This window comes from Pan paniscus, chromosome X, assembly GCF_029289425.2.
Source record: "Pan paniscus chromosome X, NHGRI_mPanPan1-v2.0_pri, whole genome shotgun sequence".
NCBI classification, from domain to species: domain Eukaryota; kingdom Metazoa; phylum Chordata; class Mammalia; order Primates; family Hominidae; genus Pan; species Pan paniscus.
This window is the reverse complement of record NC_073272.2, coordinates 18,876,590-18,896,517: the sequence shown is the minus strand read 5'-3', so window position 1 is coordinate 18,896,517 and position 19,928 is coordinate 18,876,590. Positions and strand designations below refer to the sequence as shown.

At 37.3% G+C, this 19,928-nt stretch overlaps 1 protein-coding gene and 1 pseudogene across 6 annotated transcripts in view; one reads left to right on the top strand and one right to left on the bottom strand.

Annotated features, from left to right (window-relative positions):
- REPS2 (RALBP1 associated Eps domain containing 2) overlaps nt 1–19,928 on the bottom strand; it is a 202,365-nt gene that overhangs the window by 49,700 nt on the left and 132,737 nt on the right. The gene's annotated exons all lie outside the window — the stretch shown is intronic.
- Nucleotides 2,611–3,489, top strand: LOC100976917 (chromobox protein homolog 1-like; annotated as a pseudogene).

Below are 19,928 nucleotides of genomic sequence, written 5' to 3'. Positions count from 1 at the left end.
GGAAGCTTGGCCACCCTGTAAATGCTCCTGGGAATGGATCTGAAAGCAGTGAGGGAGGCTGACAGTGATAGACTGAAATGATATTTAGGGATTCTTCAAAGACCTCAATTTCTTTTTCTCTCCCTAATATTTATTATCAGGGATAACTAAAGCTGTTTCTAAAATAATCTGGCCACATCTGAAGAATCTTTATGAAGTATCAGTCTAATTTTAAATTTTGTGAGATACAGAGAATACTGAGTTAAGCCAAGAACATCTGAATTGTACCTTAGCAATGAAAATAAACAGCTGCTATGAAATTATAAATAAAGTTCATAATAACACACAAGAAATAAGTTTAGCATTACACACTGGCAAGTTAAACCACATTCTTTACAAACTCCTTAGAAAAACACCATCGTCCAAATAACTATATGTAGTTTGTTTGCAAATTTGTACTATGCATTTGGACAATTTTCTGTGCCTTAAAAAATAAATCAGAGCAATGTACCAAGAACATAAAAGATTTTGCAAATTACTTTTGATTTCCCTTAGCTAGCTGGATCAGACAAGCTAGAAGATGGAGTTTGGTGTGTTCCACAAATGTAACTCAGGGTAATATCACAGAGATTTTCATTTTGAGCCAGTGCATGGATATGGTACAATCATGTTGGCCTATCTATGATTTCTCTCTATCTGTCTTTCATTAAAATTTATGAAACACATCGGTGGGTTAAAACTCCAGAGGTGGTGAGACCTTGAACAGCTGTCAATAACAAAGCACACAGCAGGAGAGAATGCTGAAAGCCTTCAGGAATTATTCATCTCAGGGCTCCTACTCTTTAGATCCTCACAGATTGGACCTTTAAAATTAACAGTTACTTTCAAAACAAATGAAACAGGCCAGGCATGGTGCCTCATGCTGTAGTCCTAGCACTTTGGGAGGCCAAGGTAGGCGGATCCCTTGAGCTCAGGAGTTTGAGACTGGCATAGGCAACATGGATAAACCCCTTATCTACAAAAAATACAAAAACTAGCCAGGCGTGGTAGTGCACACCTGTAGTCCCAGCTACTTGGGAGGCTGAGACAGAAGGATCACTTGAACCCAGGAGTTGAGGCTTCCGTGAGCCATGATTGGGCCACTGCACTCCAGCCTAGGCAACAGAGTGAGACCCTGTCTCATTCATAAATAAATAAAATAAAATAAAATAAAATAAAATAAAATAAATCTACGCAAACTTCTAAGGGAAAGGCCAAGCAATTGTATTAATGTGTGTTAAAACAACTCTTTATTAACAAAAAAGAGGACTATACAAGAAATGATGAGCCATTTAATTAAATTGACTTGTGCTTCCAGCCAAGATGAAGTAACAGAGAGCAGATTTACCCACCCATTTAAAACAACCAAAAACACATAGAAAAAAAACTATGAAACAACAGTTTTCAAGGCACTAGAAAATCAGGCAACAAAAGACAGTGACCCCTGAGAGAGAGGAACCAATGAGCCCTGTGGCTGACTGTCCCTACTCACTGCCTTGAGAGTTATTAGAAACAGTATTTAGATCCTGATTCGGATCTCATTAAGTTCTTTTGTATGATTTAATTTTTTTTAAAGACAAATGCCCTGCTCTTGTAAAAGATGATGTGTGGGTCTATTTCTGAATACACTTTTAGATAAAAGCATGTCACCTACAACATCATTTATTGTGGTTTATCAGAAATTGCCCCAAATATGAAGAAGAAATAGGGTAAAAGACTGAGGCCATTTAATATGGAATTCTGTTTTAATTTCTCACAATTGAGCTTCAAGCAACAAAACAGTATCACAGGTATGTGTCCGTTGTTCATTCTGAATCTCTCATTGTAAGAGTTGGCATAGAGGCCTGGCGCGATGGCTCACGCCTGTAATCCCAGCACTTTGGGAGGCCAAGGCGGGCAGATCACGAGGTCAGGAGATTGAGACCATCCTGGCTAACACAGTGAAACCCCATCTCTACTAAAAATACAAAAACAAAAAAAAATTAGCCAGGCATGCTGGCGGGCGCCTGTAGTCCCAGCTACTCTGGAGGCTGAGGCAGGAGAATGGCGTGAACCCGAGAGGTGGAGCTTTCAGTGAGCCGAGATCACGCCACTGCACTCCAGCCTGGGTGACAGAGCCAGACTCCATCTCAAAAAAAAAAAAAAAAGAAAAAGAAAAAGAAAAAGAAAAAAAAACAAGAGTTGGCATAGGTTATTTTCCTCATTAAATTCTGAGAGCATTTTTTGGGGGGAAGCCCCCACATTCATATCAAAAATATTATACTTGACAGGATATCACTCTGTTGCCCAGGCTGGAGTGCAGTGGCATGATCATTAACACTGCAGTCTCAAACTCCTGGGCTCAAGCAATCCTCCCACCTCGGCCTCCTAAAGTGTTGGGATTACAGGTATGAGCCACTGTGCCCAACCATATTAAACAAATACTAAGAGCAGCTTTGTTTCCTCTTTTCAGTACCTTTGCCATGTTTTTTATTTCTCCAGTCTTACCTAGTTAGAATTATCTACTGTAAATTAAAAGTTGAATTTAAATGGTGATAATGGGCATTCTTGTCTTCTCTTGATCTCAAAGGGGAGCATTTACTAGCTCACCATAAGGTATGGTGTTGGTGTTTGCTGTAGGTATGTTGTAGATACCCTTTAATAGATTGTGAAGGCGGTGCAGGCAGTGGGCAGTGGGCAGCACACAGTGCAGGGCTCTTTTGTTCGGCTGAGAGGAGGGCCATTAGCCGAGGCCTGCGGTACACCATTTCAGCAAGGGGCTCCTTTGCAGCTACCCTTGCTGCTTTTCTGAGCCCCACTGCCCTGGCCGACCCAATGCACCAATAGCACAGCACCGATTCCTTTCCGGCTCCTGGGCACTGCTCTGAGCAGCATCACCCTTTACACCAGAAAGTTGGCACATGCTATGGGGAAAAAACAAAACAAGAAGAAAGTGGAGGAGGTGCTAGAAGAGGAGGAACAGGAATATGTGGTGGAAAAAGTTCTCTACCGTCGATTGGTAAAGGGCAAAGTGGAGTACCTCCTAAAGTGGAAGGGATTCTCAGATGAGGACAACACATGGGAGCCAGAAGAGAACTTGGATTGCCCTGACCTCATGAGTTTCTGCCGTCACAGAAAACAGCACATGAGATAGACAAATCAGAGGGAGGCAAGCACAACGCTGATTCTGATTCTGAAGATAAGGGAGAGGAGAGCAAACCAAAGAAGAAGAAGAGTCAGAAAAGCCACGAGGCTTTGCTCAGGGTTTGGAGCCGGAGCAGATTATTGGAGCTACAGACTCCAGTGGAGAGCTCATGTTCCTGATGAAAGGGAAAAATTCTGATGAGGCTGACCTGGTCCCTGCCAAGGAAGTCAATGTCAAATGCCCACGGGTTGTCATATCCTTCTATGAGGAAAGGCTGACGTGGAATTCCTACCCCAAAGAGGATGATGACAAAACAGATGACAAGAATTAACTCTCCTGAGTACCAGCCTCTGTCACATCTGACTGTGGGTTTCAGGTGGGAAGGAAAGACGTTCTACTTGTCTTGACACCATAGAGGTAGCTTGAGAAGATGCCCTTTGAAGAGCCAGTATCATTTCTGTGCCCTGCAGCAGCCCAAGTGTTTTAAAGCCGTTCCAAGCTGTACAGTTTGCACACCCGTCCCAGTGGAGGGGAAGGGGGATAAGTGCTTCAAGGCAACCTTTTCTGCACTTTGCTGAGAAAAAGCAAAGGGCCCTTTATGAAGGACAAAACTTGCAGAATTGGGTGTGTGGGAGAGCAAAAAAAATACTGTAGATAATCAAAGAGCATCTCCGCAACGCACAACTTTCTTCCCAATAGTGTTAACTCTACATTTTTACAGCATAGCACATGTGTAGTTTTTGGCTATTACTGGTGTATTATGTGGGAGAGGGAGGAATGGGGAGGGTGGAAAGGGAGATGGGTGGCATCATTTTGATTAAAATTTGGGGCCTGATAGGGGACATGGTGAAGCAATGCAAAGAACAGAAAACTAATGATTTGCTTCTATGTCCAGAATATTTTACCTTTGAAAAAAATGTCACTGGCACCATAAATACGGACTGTGAGAGACTTTAAAAGCTGTGAATGTCTGAAATCTATAAGCCATGGTGTTCCCTGCCTAAACTTAATGTACTTAGTCTCACAAAGGACTAAGCCAGTTAATAAGTTACCAGAGTTGCCATTTTGGAGATGGAAAATGACTGAGGAAGGAAGGTCTTTTATTGGAGAGTATACAGTACAAGCAGATCATTCTGCCTCAGAGGTGCTAATTCCTGAAATTAGAAGACCCTTTCTTTTCCAATAATAAAGTTATAAATATCAGCTTGTTCATCCTAGCCACTGGCTGAGGTGTTGGGGAAGGGGAAGGGGAAGAGGGTGGTAGAGGAGATAAGACAGGAGGGAAGTAAAGGGCCCATGCTCTTAGTTGGGACAACTTTTGGAGCCATTCTCTTTTGAGCTTTGAACTCTGAAACCATTGGTGGCAGAGTTCAGTCACTGACAGCACAAGTTTCACTGAATTGACTCAAGAGTTGAGTGATTTCAAAAGCCTTGGTCTCAGGAGATTAAACTTTCATACTGGGCAGTGGTTCACTTTAAAACACACACACACACACACACACACACACACACACAAAACCATTTTTTAACAAATCCTAAGAAGTAACTGATACCCAAAATGCTCTGTCTTGAGTCATGAGATCCATCAGTTCTTGATATTATCTAGACTTGGATCTAGAGCTACATTGTAAAATCTTTTTAGGCATGTGTCAGATTTCTTTGAAAACTTTGTTTGAATGTAAACTTCACACCACACTCTCAGTTTTTGTCTTAATAAAACTATAGATATATAATCCCTGAAAAAAATAGATTATTATGAAAATTCCTAACCTTATTTTGAGACTTCTTTTCAGGATAATTTGTTGTTGGATTTTAATCAGAGCTGTAACTCTAGCCATTGAGATTATGGTATTATTTTTTCCTTATAATTTGTTAATGTGGTAAATTACATTCTGGATTGTCTAATATTAAAACACCCTTGCAGACCTGGGATAATCTCAACTTGGTAAGTTTTTTATATCTGCTAGATTTGGTTAGCTGATATTTTGTTTAGGATTTTTGCAACTATCTTCATGAGTGAGACCTGCAAGTGATTTCCTTTCTCATATGGTCCTCTATTATGCTTCATTCAGGTGGAGAGCACTACCCCCAACCCCCTACCATGCCCTGTTTATACTCTTAAATAGGTTGTGTAAGATTGGAAATTTTTTCTTGAATCTCAAATAAAAATTTTCCCAGGAGAGCCACCTGAGCCCAGAGTTTTCTTTAAACAAGATTTTAAACTATGATTCTGCTTCTTGAATTGTTATAGGACTCTTCAGACTTTCTAATTCTTAAGTCGATTCTGATAAATGATATTTTTCTAGGCATTTATTCATTGCCTAAAATTTCAAATTTATTAGCATAAGGGTGTCCATACCCCCCTCTTATTATTATTTTAATCTCTGCATGTGTAATTGTCTTTTCCCATTCCTCATACTCCAGTTTTCCCTCACTAATCTCAGCTGGCATTTGTCAGTTTTGTTACTCTTTTCAAAAAACCAACTTTTAACTTTTTTGAGCCTCTGTATTGTATGTTTGCTTTCTGTTTAATTAATGCTGCTTATCTTCTTCCATTTACTTTCTTTGGGCATATCTTGTTCTTTTTCTATCTTAAATTGGTTGCTTAGTTCACTAATTTGTAGCTTTTATTTTCTAATGTAAGCATTTAGGGTTATAAATTTTTTCCAAGTACCTCTTTAGTAGAATATCATAGGTTTTTATTTGTGATATTATCACTCAGTGCTAAAAGCTTCCTAATTTCCATTACAGTTTATTTTATGATGTCTAAAGTATGTCTTTTAGAATTTCCTTAATTGAGAAGTCTATTAGTAGCAAACTTAGTTTATTTGATTGAAAAGTCATTTTTCCCCTCTTGAAAGAGGATTTAATTGGGTATAGAATTCTAAATTGACAGCTATTTTCTCCCAGCACATTGATGGTAACATTCCACTGCCTTCTGGTTTCTACTATTGCTATTAAGAAGCCAGCTCTCAGTCAAATCACTCTTTTGTTAGATGGCCCATCTTCTCTCTGGTTGCTTTTAAGATCTCCTCTTTGTTTTGGGTACTCTGAAATATCAAACTTTATCCTATGTCTGCACATGTATTTCTCTATCATCATTTTATCACTTGCTTGAGCTTCACTGGAATTTCTGAACCATGTAGCAACCCATTAATTTTGGTCAATTCTCAATGATTCTTTAAATGTTGTATTTCTACCATTTTTCTCTCCCCTCTCCTTCAAGAGCTTTCTAACTGTACTGTGTTCTAGACAATTTTCTACGATCTACTGTCCAAGTAACCAATCCCTCTTTAGTCGTTCTTAATGTCTAACAAAATCCAGTCTTCGAGTTTATGTTACAGAATTGTTCTTTTCTAGAAGTTCTATTTGGTCTTTTTTGAAAATGTTTTTTTCATTTTTATAATTTTTTGGCCACTCATTTTCTTCCTCTTTTCTTTCAACATATTTATATAATTTCAATATCTGAGGGCTTTGTATTTCCTGTTTGTTCTTGCTCATTGTGCTTCATTTCCTAGTGTGTTTAGCAACCTGTGACTCTAAACTCAAATTCCTTGGAACTTTACCTACAGGAAAACTTTGAGGCATGTGAAAAGTGAATTCCTCTTCCCTCTATCGCTTCTGCCAGAAATCTGAGGGTACTATCAACCTGGGACCACTTTAAACTAAAATCTTGGCTTGATACTGTGTAAAATTCCTTGTTTCTTGTGTATGACCCAGCGTTTTATTAAATGTCCTATCCAAAGACTTTTGAGTATAGACAGCAGTTCAAATACATGTAACTAATCTCACTCTTAACTCATTAACACAAAAATGAAGAGAACTGTTTAAATGCTCTTGTTTAAATTTGGAACTGGGAAAACAGAGGAGCAACTAATAGCTGACTAGACAGATCTGAGAAAGCAGGGAGTAACCAATTTGTACCACAGAAGCCCCCCAGTTCTCAGGAATTGATGGCATCCAACACCTCTGAATGTAGGGGTAAAATGAGGAAAGCAATAAAAACCTAAAGCAATGAACTAATAGTGGATTTATTTCCTACCCTTCAGGAAAAGGGCATACTTTGACAAGACCCTTCAGGATCTGGTTCTAGCTATTCTTCATGCTGTTTTTGGCTTCAGGGGCCCTACTCTTACAGTCCCCTCTGCTGTAGTAGCTATGCCTTATATCTGTCTCACCTGATAACTCAAAATACAGTAAGTGATCAACAAATAGTTCTTTAAACTATCTTAAAATCTATAGGATTATGTTCCATCCTCATTAAAAAAAAAAAAAGACTGATTGAAGCAGTTTAGGAGCAGTTTTTTCTCCCACATTCTGCACAGTCTCAGCATGTTTCTCACTCCAGCAAAATGCTAGATATAGTTTTCTTTTCAGGGAAGGCACCAGGCCCAGATGAAGGCATGAGGGCCATGCTGAAAACAGACAGATTCAGTAAAAATATGCACTTTGGATGCTGAGATTCTTCCAGCCTTCTTCCCTTCTGCTCCCAGACTGCTGCTTCCTTCCAGAGATTAGCAGAATGTGTTCCAGAGAATCAGATCAGCCAGGAAGAGACATCTAAAGAGTTGATATCAAGGGATCTCCAACAGGACGGCCTGGCCAGACCATTCTACCATGAAGCCAATAGCTGGCAACTTCCATCAATTTGCTCATATATTCCAAGCAACTTTTTATCCTTCATTATTAAATATAAGTGGATGACTAAGTATTACCAGATATCTGCAGAAAATGTTCTAACCTAAGGTAGGGATCAATAAAAACAGGAAGAAATGACCTCAAAGAAACAGACTAGACCTTTACTAGGAGAAAACGTTAAAATATATATTATTAATATCATCAGAATGATCATTAAGTTTATTCCAGAAACATTTAAACACTAACTATGTGGGAGGTATTGTTCAAGGTATTGGGAAAATATCCATGGGAAAAACAGGGAAAAAAAAGCTATACCCTTATGAAGCTCATATTCTACTGAGAAAAGAGACAATGAGGTTGAGAGTGACAGATGAAATTTTAACTAGAGTCACCAGAGAAAGTCTCAGTAAGACATAAGAAATGCTATTTGCTAAGATGAAATAATGGGATGCTATTTACAAAGAACATTCAGAAAACAAAACAAAACAAAAAGAATACTTGGAAATTAAAAGATAGCAGAAAGAGAATAGAAAGGTCAAAAATAATCTGAGGAAATCTTCCAGAAAATAGGGTAGTAGCCAAATAAAAGATCCACAAAGAGAAACAGAGAAAACAGCAGGAAAAATAATCAATTAAATGGTTCAATAAAATTTCCCAGAAATGAAGAATATGAGTTTCTAAATTTAAAGGACTCACTGAATATCCAGGACAATGGAAGAAAACAGACTCATGACAAGGTATATCATGATATTTCAAAGTACTAGAGTCAAAATAATTTACAAGTTTTCAGCAGGGCATAGGAGAAGAGAGCAAGTCATATACAAAGGATCAGATGTCCAAATGGTTTTAGACTTCTTCATGTATCATTAGAAGCTAGAATCCATTGGCACAATTTCATCAAAATTCTAAAGAAAACTTATTTCCAACTGATGATTGTACATCCAAGACTAGCAGCCTGCATGATGATACAATTAAATACATTTTTAGACATTCAGGGTCTCAAATTGAGCTCCATGCACCCTTTCTAAGGAAGCTGCTGAAGGATGTGCTTCACCAAAACAAGAAAGTAAACAAAGAAAGAGAAAGACACAGGATACAGTAATAAAAGAAATCCAACATGGGAAAAAGAGGAAGGGAATCCTTGGATGACAGTGTAGAGAGATCCCATGATGAAAACTATGTACCAGGCATTGAAGACAATCAGTTTCTATTGCTTCAAAAAGCTGAAACTGACAGAACACCTGAGGTTTGAGAATTTCATAAGAGGAACTCTGGAAAATTGAAGACGTCTGTGGTTGAATCAAGGGCAAGTACTTTGAAAAGAAACAAGTTGATTATTCACTCCAAGGCAAACAAAAACCTGTGCAAGTAAAAAAAAAAAGTAATTTACTATATGTCTTACATGGCTATAACAATAATAATATAAACACTAAATATTAATCTAACCAAAATTATAATATAACTATATTGGAAGGGTGGAGGAGAAAGACACTGGGGGAGGGAAGATGATGGCAAAAATTGAAGTCTACAAGAAGTTACACAAATATGCTATTTAGAATTACGAAGGAAATAACAAAATAATCAACATTTTAAAACCCTGCAGCAGAGCGCATTCTCCTAAGTCTTGGAGTTCTATCAATGGCCTTGGAGGAACTTCTCAGACTTCAGTTTGTCCCCAGTTCAGCATGAAGCTCTGGGCCTTCCCCTCTACAATATCAGGATATCAGCTATGATTATTTACTTTTCCAGCTCTCTTTCCTGAAGTCATTTCCACTTAATCAAGAAAAAGGAAAATTACGAGTACTCATTCATTTCACTTTGCTCTAGACCTAGGGTCTCGATGAGAACTCTCAAGATTTGCCTACTCACACACACAGCTTCTGCAAGGAAGCAGGCAGAGTCAGAAGTGCACCCAAAGCCTCAGGTTTCCCTCAGTTGCCACTCTTTTCAAAAAAAAAAAAAATTATATATATATATATATATATATATATATATATATATATATATATATAGCATTAACTCATGCATTTTTCCTTGTTCGGTTGCTGCTGAAAAATCTCTTCCTTGCATTTATAATTCTGTGTTCCTTTCCTTTAATGGTGGGAGATATTAATCTAGCTACATTCTATCAATTTTGTCTAATTCATCTTTTTGTCTCCCACAGCACCTAAACACACTGCCTTATGTTTAGTAGGTACTTGCACAGTGGTTGAAAATTGGAATTAAATTTAATTTTAAAAATCTTCTCTTACAATATTTTCAGTCTGCTCTTGACTTAAAATTGGATCCAAATATTTTATCCAGTATGCCCTAATCAGTCAAAAGAAAAAGTACACCTTCATGCAAAGTGAAATTTAAAAAATACTTTGATCGCATGGTGGAAGGCAAAGGAAAAAAAAAAGAAAAAAATAGCTGAATAATCTAGTGTGCAGTTGCAAAAGATGACAATATACTTGTTAATAGTAACAACTGCTTTCCTGGGAGGGAAAAGAAGGCAAGAAGACGAGAGAAGAATGTTGTTCCCACATACTTTAAAAAGTGACCATATTCGTCAAGCAATTGCAGGTTTATTCGTCAAGTGTTATAGTTAATAAAGTGGGATACTAGATATCAGCAAGGCTTTGTCCAGCCAAAAATTTTTATAAGTGTAATCCAAAGGAAAATAATAAATACCCCAATCCTGAAAACCACATTAAAAACTTCAGGAAAAGAAACTGTCATTTAATCCTAAATTCAGAAGACAGACTAATAATTCCTAGTGTTTAAAACAATTTCTTAAGTTTATTGAAAGACATGCAGATTCTGATACTGATTTATTGGATCTCTGCTTCCTGGTATCTTCATCCAAAACTCCAACCTCTAACAATTTTTATCCTCTTATTTCATTACGCTTAGAAATTTCTAGGTAAAACATTATTCATAAACATTACTATTTACTAATTTCCTTCAGATTTTTACATAGCCCCTAATCAATAACTAAATGAAAATATATTCCAACTTATTGAGTGGAAATAAAGCAGCAGATGTGGCCATTGAAAGCTTCAGGAACAGAGAGCCGATTCTTCAGGGGGAACAAAACTTGGAATAACTTCAGCTGTGGAAAGGGGCTCCCATCCCCCCTAACTAGGAATATTTTATGTGAAGAAAATAAAAGCATTCGAATACCAAAGGGGGGAAAAACACTCAAGGAATGGAAAATGTTGAAAGGAGCCTCCCAGTGGGACCTATACTTTTAAATATCAATCAAGTAAAGAGCCACATGCAAAGCTTCAAGGATTTCATCAGTAAGGACCATTCCTCTTCTTGGCAAGTTCATAAAAATGGCTATTTCTTTGTAACAGAAATTGTTCATTCTTTCTCTCCTTTCTAATCATAAAAGCATCTATGACCTTATACATATCTCTTGATCACCCAGCATACACAGTGATGGACATGTATGTCATATACACCAGTGTATGTAACAAAATGTTTGCCAAGAACACCTTTCCAGAAATACCTGCCTCTATCCCCTGATGACCACACACCACCCCCCGAAATACAAGCTCATTTAATTCTCTATGGAACAGAATATACTTTTTCACCAGTTAAAAGAGATTAACTTACACATCCTTGTAACTGTTCAACAAGGAAAATATTAACGACTGAGTTTAGAAAAGTAGTGAGATAAAATCTGATTCTTTCACTTTACAGATGAGAAAATTAAGACCTGGAGAAATAAAATGACCTTGCCAAGGACACAAGGCTACTATCGAGCAGTAATCAGTACCACATTTTGAACCTACAGGGCAGGTAGAGCAGAAAAATGCAGAGATGGAGGATAAACAGCTAGACAGAGGGTATTCTACATTCAAGGAATAAACATGACAGAAGGCTTCAAAGCAAAAAAGTACTGCAACCTCAAGGAGCTCAAAGGATCCTTCTGAACATGCTACAAACCACAAATGAAGTAAATAAGGTACTATATACTATCTAAAAAATATGTCATTGTAGCAAATACTTAAAGACTTCTGAGTCATGGGATTACCTCTTTGCAAGATTATGTATGACTCCCCTGCGTTAAAAAACATTCAGTATAGTGCTAGCATAAAAATAAACATATAAATCAACAGAACAGAATGCAGTGTCCAAAAATAAGCCCTTATATTTAATAGACAAGTGATTCTCAACAAAGGTGCCAAGGCAACAGGAAAAGGAGAGTATTTTTTGACAAATAGTGCTGGGATAACTGGATATTCATATACGAAGAGATTAACTTAGATCCTTACCTCACACCTTATACAAAAATTAAATCAAAATGGATTCAAGATCTTAATGTAAGAGCTAAAACTATAAAAATTTTACAACAAGAAAAAATCTTCAAGACCTTGGGTTAGGCAGACTTCTCAGATATGACATCAAAAGCACAATCCAAAAGGAAAAAATTTAACATTACACTTTGTCAAAACTCAAAACTTCTGTACTTCAAAACATATCATTAAGAAAACAAAAAGACAAGTCACAGACTGTGGAAAATATTTGTAAATCATCTATCCGATAAAGGATTTGTATCCAGAATATATAAAGAATTACAAAATATACAACTCAACAATAAGATAAATGCCCAATTTTTTAATGAGCATGATTTGAGTAGACATCTGACATGGTTTGGCTCTGTGTCCCCACCCAAATCTCATCTTGTATCTCCCATAATTCCCATGTGTTGTGGGAAGGACCCAGTGGGAGATGATTGAACCATGGGGGCAGGTCTTTCCCATGGTGTTCTCGTGATAGTGAATGGGTCTCACAAGATCTGATGGTTTTAAAAATGGGAATTTCCCTGTACAAGCTCTCTTCTCCTGTCTGCCACCATGTGAGACATGCCTTTAGCCTTCCGCCATGACTGTGAGGCTTCCCCGGCCACGTGGAACTGTAAGTCCAACTAAACCTTTCGTTTGTAAATTGCCCAGTTTTGGGTATGTCTTTATCAGCAGCGTGAAAACGGACTAACACGATATCTCATCAAATAAAATACAGGAATAACTAATAAGCACATGAAAAGATGCTCAACATCATTAATCATCAGGGGAATACAAATCAAAACCACAGTGAGATATCACTTCACACACACTAGGATGTAGGATAATCAAAAAGATAATAATAAGTGTGGGTGAGGATATAAAGAAATAGTAACCCTCATACATTTCTGATGTGAATGTAAAATGGTGCAGATACTTTAGAAAACAATTTGTCCATTTCTTAAAAAGTTAAACATAAATTTACCACATACCCAGCAATTCCACCCCTATATATCTAGCTAAGAGAAATGAAACATATATTCACACAAAGACTTGTATTCAAATATTAATGGCAGCATTATTCATAACAGACAAAAAGCAGAAACAACTCAAATGTCTGTCAAACTGAAGACTGGATAAACAAAATGTGATATAGCTGTATAATGGAATACTATTCAGCAATAAAAAGGAATTAAGTACTGATACATGATACAACACGAATGAACCTCAAAAACATCATGCTAAGTAAACAAAGTCAGACAGAAAAGACCCCATATTGTATATTCGGTTATATGAAATGTTCAGAAAAGGAAAATCTGCAGAAACACAAAATAGGTTAGTGGTTGCCTGGGGCTGGGCATAGGGATTAACTGTAAACAGGTTTGTGCAGTATTATTGGAGTGCTGAAAATGACCTAAAACTGGATTATGGTGAAAGTTGCACTATTTGATAAATTTACTAGAAATCATTAAATTTTACACTTAAAATGGATAAACTTTATGATCTATATACCTCAATAAAGTTTTTTTTAAGCTAAGGGTAGAAAAAAGTATAATTAATAATGTGGGGGAAGACAGATATGAAACAAGATGGGACACAGTTGATTAATTGTTGAAGCTGGATGTTCAGTATACTATTTGTCTTATATTCTTGCTATATTTAGAGCTTTTAATAATAATTTCATTTTTGAAATTAAAAAAAGAAAATAGATATATTATTTCCAAGTATCTATGAGGGCAAAAGCTCCTTTCCTATCTCCCTGAAGTACCTCAGAGAAATCTACTAACATTTTAAATCACATAGAAGGAAACACAGAAAAAAACACATTAAAGAGTGCCTTGCAAAGGTTACCATATTCATTCTTTAATACATCCTTTAACTTTAGATATTAATTAGTGTTATTGCCCGTAGAAAAGTAGTAGGGTGTGCCCTCCAAATTAATTTAATGTAGATAGCTTTCTTTGATACCAAATCTGCTGCAACAAAGATCTGAACAAAGATTTCCCAACTTCGAAAGATTCTGGGCAGGATGCGGTGGCTCACACCTGTAATCCAAGCACTTTGGGAGGCCGAGGCAGGTGGATCACGAGGTCAGGAGATTGAGACCATCCTAGCTAACATGGTGAAACCCCGTCTCTACTAAAAATACAAAAAATTAGCCAGGCGTGGTGGTGGGCACCTGTAGTCCCAGCTACTCGGGAGGCTGAGGCAGGAGAACAGCGTGAACCTGGGAGGCAGAGCTTGCAGTGAGCCGAGACCACGCCACTACACTCCATCCTGGGCAACAGAGAGAGACTCCGTCTTAAAAAAAAAAAAAAGGGAAGAAAGATTCTGATGGAGAACAAAGCCATTATATTGCCTGGATCTTAGTCTCCTTGTTGGTAATATGTGAGAGTTGGCCAAGATGACATTCAAGTTCTCTTTTAGCATTGACACTTCATGATTCTAAAATTTATCCATGTTTACTAATAACTCAGTTTTCCTGTACCATAGGATACGCAATAAGGGTTAACTAGGTCCTGGATGGAGACATGGGCAGACTTAAGTGACAAAAATGCATGAGATTCAATCTTGGTCAAAGATGGGTGTCTGGTTTCCTCTCTCATATTACATTTACACAAATGCATTCCTCCTAAGCATTTTACTATTAAAACTCTAGGGTTGGTTGAAATCACTAGTTGTGTTTCTGTATATGTTTTCAGGTAAATCAAACTAAAATTTCAAGAAGTACACATCTTTTTTTCAGGATTAGTTAGTATTCATTCACTAGCAGCTGTTTCCATCACACTTTCATTAGCGCTGAATAATGCGGTGGGGGAGAGAGAGAAAATATAAATGTGTGTTAGGAGGAAGGCAATCTATAAAAAGAGTCTATCATCTTGGAACTGGCTCTCTTCTACCTCTATCTATCTATCTTATCTATCTCTATCTATCTATCTATCTATCTATCTATCTATCTATCTATCTATCTATCTATCTATCTATTGACAGAGTCTCACTCTGTCCTTGCCCAGGCTGCAGTGCAGTGGCACAATCTCGGCTCACTGAAACCTCCACCTCCCAGGCTCAAGCCTAAGCCTCCCGAATAGCTGGGATTAGAGGCACACATCACCACGCCTGGCTAATTTTTGTATTTTTAGTAGAGATGGGGTTTCTCCATGTTGGCCAGGCTGGTTTTGAACCCCTGACCTCAGGTGATCCACCCACCTCGGCCTCCCAGGGTGCTGAGATTACAGGCATGAGCCACTGCACCTGGCCACTACCATTATTTTTTAAAATGTGACATACAGTCAGAACAACTGCTAAACCTTCGACATTTCAAAATGACTTTGTGATGACAACTTCTCCACACCAAAGTTCCTTGCTTATGCCACAATCTTTTGCAATCTGGCTTAACCCTACCACCCTAATGGGATGTTCTCCTAAGACTTCCCAAAGACACCGTCTACAAACTCCTTCTCCACCAGTCTCCATTTTTCTTGGCCAGCCAGCCAACTTGAATCTTCTAGTCTCTACTTCCTTCCTGTAATACACTCCTCCCCAGGCACTCCAGGCCACAGTACTGTGTCCCTTACTGAGCTAATATAATCACATGGCTTCGGGTTCAGTTCCACCAGAAATTTAGTGATTACATAGCAGGTCCTGAAGAGTTTTGAGTAGGGAAGTGATCATAGGTGTGCTGCAGAAAATTAATCCTGTTGCTTTATGAAGGAAAGAACAAAGCAAGCAAGCCAGATTTGAGGCTACTATAGTAGACACCCAGGAAACTAGTCATAAGAAGTAAATCAAGACAGATGTCAAAAAAGAATAGGATTTGACTGAAAAGTCATATCTTCAAAGTTTAGCTCACCAGCCCTGTGAACCCCCTGCCCACAAATCCACTGATCATTCTAGTTAGCAACCACCCAAACTCTAAACCCTTCTAACAATCACACACAACTGTGACATTGATTAGCAGAGTTTGGGGGCATATCCATATTCCTCTTGGGATCCTCCAAAGTGCCAAGTACCCAGTAAATGCTCATTAAATACTGGTTGAATAAGACACTTTTATGGTCACCATTACTGAAGTCTATTTCAGTTTTCATACAATTCTATAAATTCAGATGTATATAAAGAATTTACTGATGTACTGAGAATTATGTTTTATGATCTCCTTCAGCTCATAAGCTTCATAATAGTCACAAATTAAATGTCCAACAATAGGAAAATGCTTAAATAAACCATAGTCCCAATTAATAAAGGCAGAAAAAATAGAGTATCGCCATTTTGCAACTACCAATGAAATAATGGATCTAAGCAGTGGTTTGCTGGAAAAAGCTCATGCCAGCTTGTGAGAGCCAACTGTGTGCATCTGTTCCAAACTCCACATTCAGTAACACATCAGTAGGAATGAAATTAGCCATGGCAGGAGTGTTTACACCATAAAAATTGGCAAGTGGCCGGTTGTTAAACATTTACTGACACACCACTGGATGTAGGCAATGATGATCAATAGCTGATAAAACCATTATTTGAAAGGTCGCTGGGATCTTTATCATAACACATGGATCAGGCCAATACTACATAAACCCATTAATCAATCAAACACCACAAAAATAAAGGCATTAGACACTAGAGATCTCTTAATGTGGTGCAGTAAGAAGTACACAGCATCTTTAGGTAGTATTCTTGTCAAAAATCTAAACTAACTCTAATCAAGCCTAGACCTACCTATCAGTTTATAGGAAATACACGGGATGGAAGAACAAACAATCAGCAAAATACAGAATGTGAAAAAGTCTACAAGGTAGATGATTTTTTATGAATAAATGAAAAGCAAAGAGAAAAAAAAGACTGAGAGAAGAACCTATCAGTTAAGAGACTTAAAATATGCCAAAACAAGTGCAATGTGCATGTAGCCCTTGATTGAATTCTGAATGGAACAAACTAGTATAAAAAGACAAACTTGAGACAATTCAGGAAATATGAACACTGGCCAAATATTAAATGATATTAAAGAATTATTGTTAATTTTGTTATGTATGACAAAGGTATTGTGCTCAAGTATTTTAAGACCTTATCTCTTAGAGAGATATACAAAGAGTTTATATATAAAATTATATGATATTTGGGATTTGCTTCAAAATAATATGGGGGTGGAGGTTCTCAACTTTTGCATAAATTTGAAATTTTTCATAATACGGTTTTTAACAGAGCAGCCAGCATATAGATGATATATAAAAGAAATACAAAATTATCAGTACTGACATGGATATCTCCAAGAAATAATGTATAATGTATATCAAAAAGAATAAAACTTTTAGGAATACATTTAACAAAAGAAATGCAAGACTTGTATACTGAAACATTGTTGAAAGACACTTAAAGATCTAAATAAATGGAAAAACATCCTGTGTTCATGTATTGGACAACTTAATGTTATTAAAACCGCAATACTAACCAAACTGATATACAAATTCAATGCAAGCCATACCAAAATCCCAGCTGGCTTTTTTGTTTTTACAGAAATTGACAAGCTGATCATAAATTTCATGTGGAAATGCAAGGGACTCAGAATAACCAAAACAATCCTGAAAAAGAATAAAGCAGGAGGACTCACGCTTCGCAATTTCAAAACTTACTATAAATCTACAATTATCAAGACACTGTGGTACTGGCATAAGGATAGACCTATAGACCAACAGAACAGAACTGAGAGTCCAGAAATAAATCCTTATGTTTATGGTTAATTGATTTTCAACAAAGGTGCCAAGAAAATTAAATGGATAATTAATAGTCTTTTCAACAAATGGTACTGGGACAACTGTATATCCACATGCAGAAAAATGAATTTGGACTCCTAACTCATGCCATATAAAAAAATTAACTCAAAACAGAACGAAGACGTAAATGTAAGACCTAAAACTATAAGACTTTTAGAAGAAAAGAGGAGTGTTTGTGACCTTGAGTTAAGCAATGGTTTTTTAGATATGACAGCAAAAGCACAAGCAACAAAACACATAAATTAGACCTCATCAAAATTAAAATCTTTTATGATTCAAAGGACACCATCAAAAAGATGAAAGAACAACCCACAGAATGAAGGAAAATATTTGTAAATCAAATATCTGTAAAGGAACTTTTATGCAAAATATATAAAGAACATTTACAAATCAATAATAAAAAGACAACCCAATTTTTAAATGAGCAAAGATTCTGAACATTCTCCAAAGACAACATAAATATGACCAATAAGTACATGAAAAGATGTATAACATCATTAGCCATTAGAAAATGCAAATCAAAATCACAATACCACTTCATGCCCACTAGGATGGCTAAAATTAAAAAGGCAATAACAAGTGTTTTGAGGACGTGAAGAAACACAATTGGAATCCTCATAAATTGCTAATGAAATAAATTGGTTCGGCTGCTCTGGAAAATACTTCAATAGCTCCTCAAAATGTTCAACATAGAGTTAGTTACCATATGAACCAGAAATTCCAGCCCTACCTATATACTCAAGAGAAAGAAAAAATATGTTTACACAAAAACTTGGACATGTATGTCTATAGCAGAGTTATTCACAATAGTCAAAAAGTGGAAACAACCCAAATATCCAAAATGTGGTTTATCCATACAATGAAAGATTATTCAGCCATAAAAGGAATGAAGTATTGATTCATGCTGCAACATGGATGAACCTTGAGAACATTATACTAAGTGAATGAAGCCAGTCACAAAAGACCACATATTATATGATTCTATTAATACAGAATTCCGGAATGGGCAAATCCATAGAAACAGAAAGTAAGTTAGTGGTTGCCAAGGGATAGAGGAAGAAAAGGGGGGAATGGGAATGATTGCTAATAGGTATGGGGTTTCTTTTTGGGGGGATGAAAATATTCTGAAATTACATAGTGCTGATAGTTATATATAACACTATGAATATACTAAATATCACTGAATTGTGCACTTTAAAAAGGTGAATTTTATAGTATATGGGTTACATCTCAATAACGCTTTCATTTAAAAACAAACAAACAAAAAAACTGCCCAGACTGCCAAATTGAACCCTTGGATAGCTGTGCACTGTGGGCCCAAAGGTTTGGGGTGGGTCAGGAATCCCATAGTCCTACTAGATTTTAAAAGAAACAAGTAGCACTCACAGGAAAAATACAGTAAGGAAATATATAAGGTCAGAGCTGCTTTTGTGGCCAAATTCATCTTTTAGAGAACCTGAAAGGTAAGTTTGGTATTAGGAACATCTCTTACTCCCAAGGAGTTTACCTACTTCTTAAGTTACAGAAACAAATACTCATTTACAGAAAACCCAGGAAAGACTTCTCAATTCGCCACTCAATAAACACAGCCACTTCCAAGTTAAGACAGAGCCCTTACCATGACGTTTTACCCAACTATACATCTCACAATGTAATCTTTGGGAGGTCCTCCAGAACTACTCCTCAGTGTTGGAAAGGCACTGAAATGGAATCTGAAGAACGCATCAGAGCTTAAAAGAGTGCTCGGGGCCGGGCGCAGTGGCTCATGCCTGTAATCCCAGCACTTTGGGAGGCTGAGGCAGGTGGATCATGAGGTCAGGAGATTGAGACCATCCTGGCTAACACGGTGAAACCCCGTCTCTACTAAAAATACAAAAAATTAGCAGGGCGTGGTGGCAGGTGCCTGTAGTCCCCAGCTATTTGGGAGGCCGAGGCAGGAGAATGGCATGAACCCGGGAGACGGAGCTTGCAGTGAGCTGAGATCACGCCACTGCACTCCAGCCTGGGTGACAGAACGAGACTTCATCTCAAAAAAAAAAAAAAAAAAAAAAAAGTGCTCGGAACACTTCGGTCATTTCAGCTGCATTCCAGGAGGTGGTAGCAGATGGT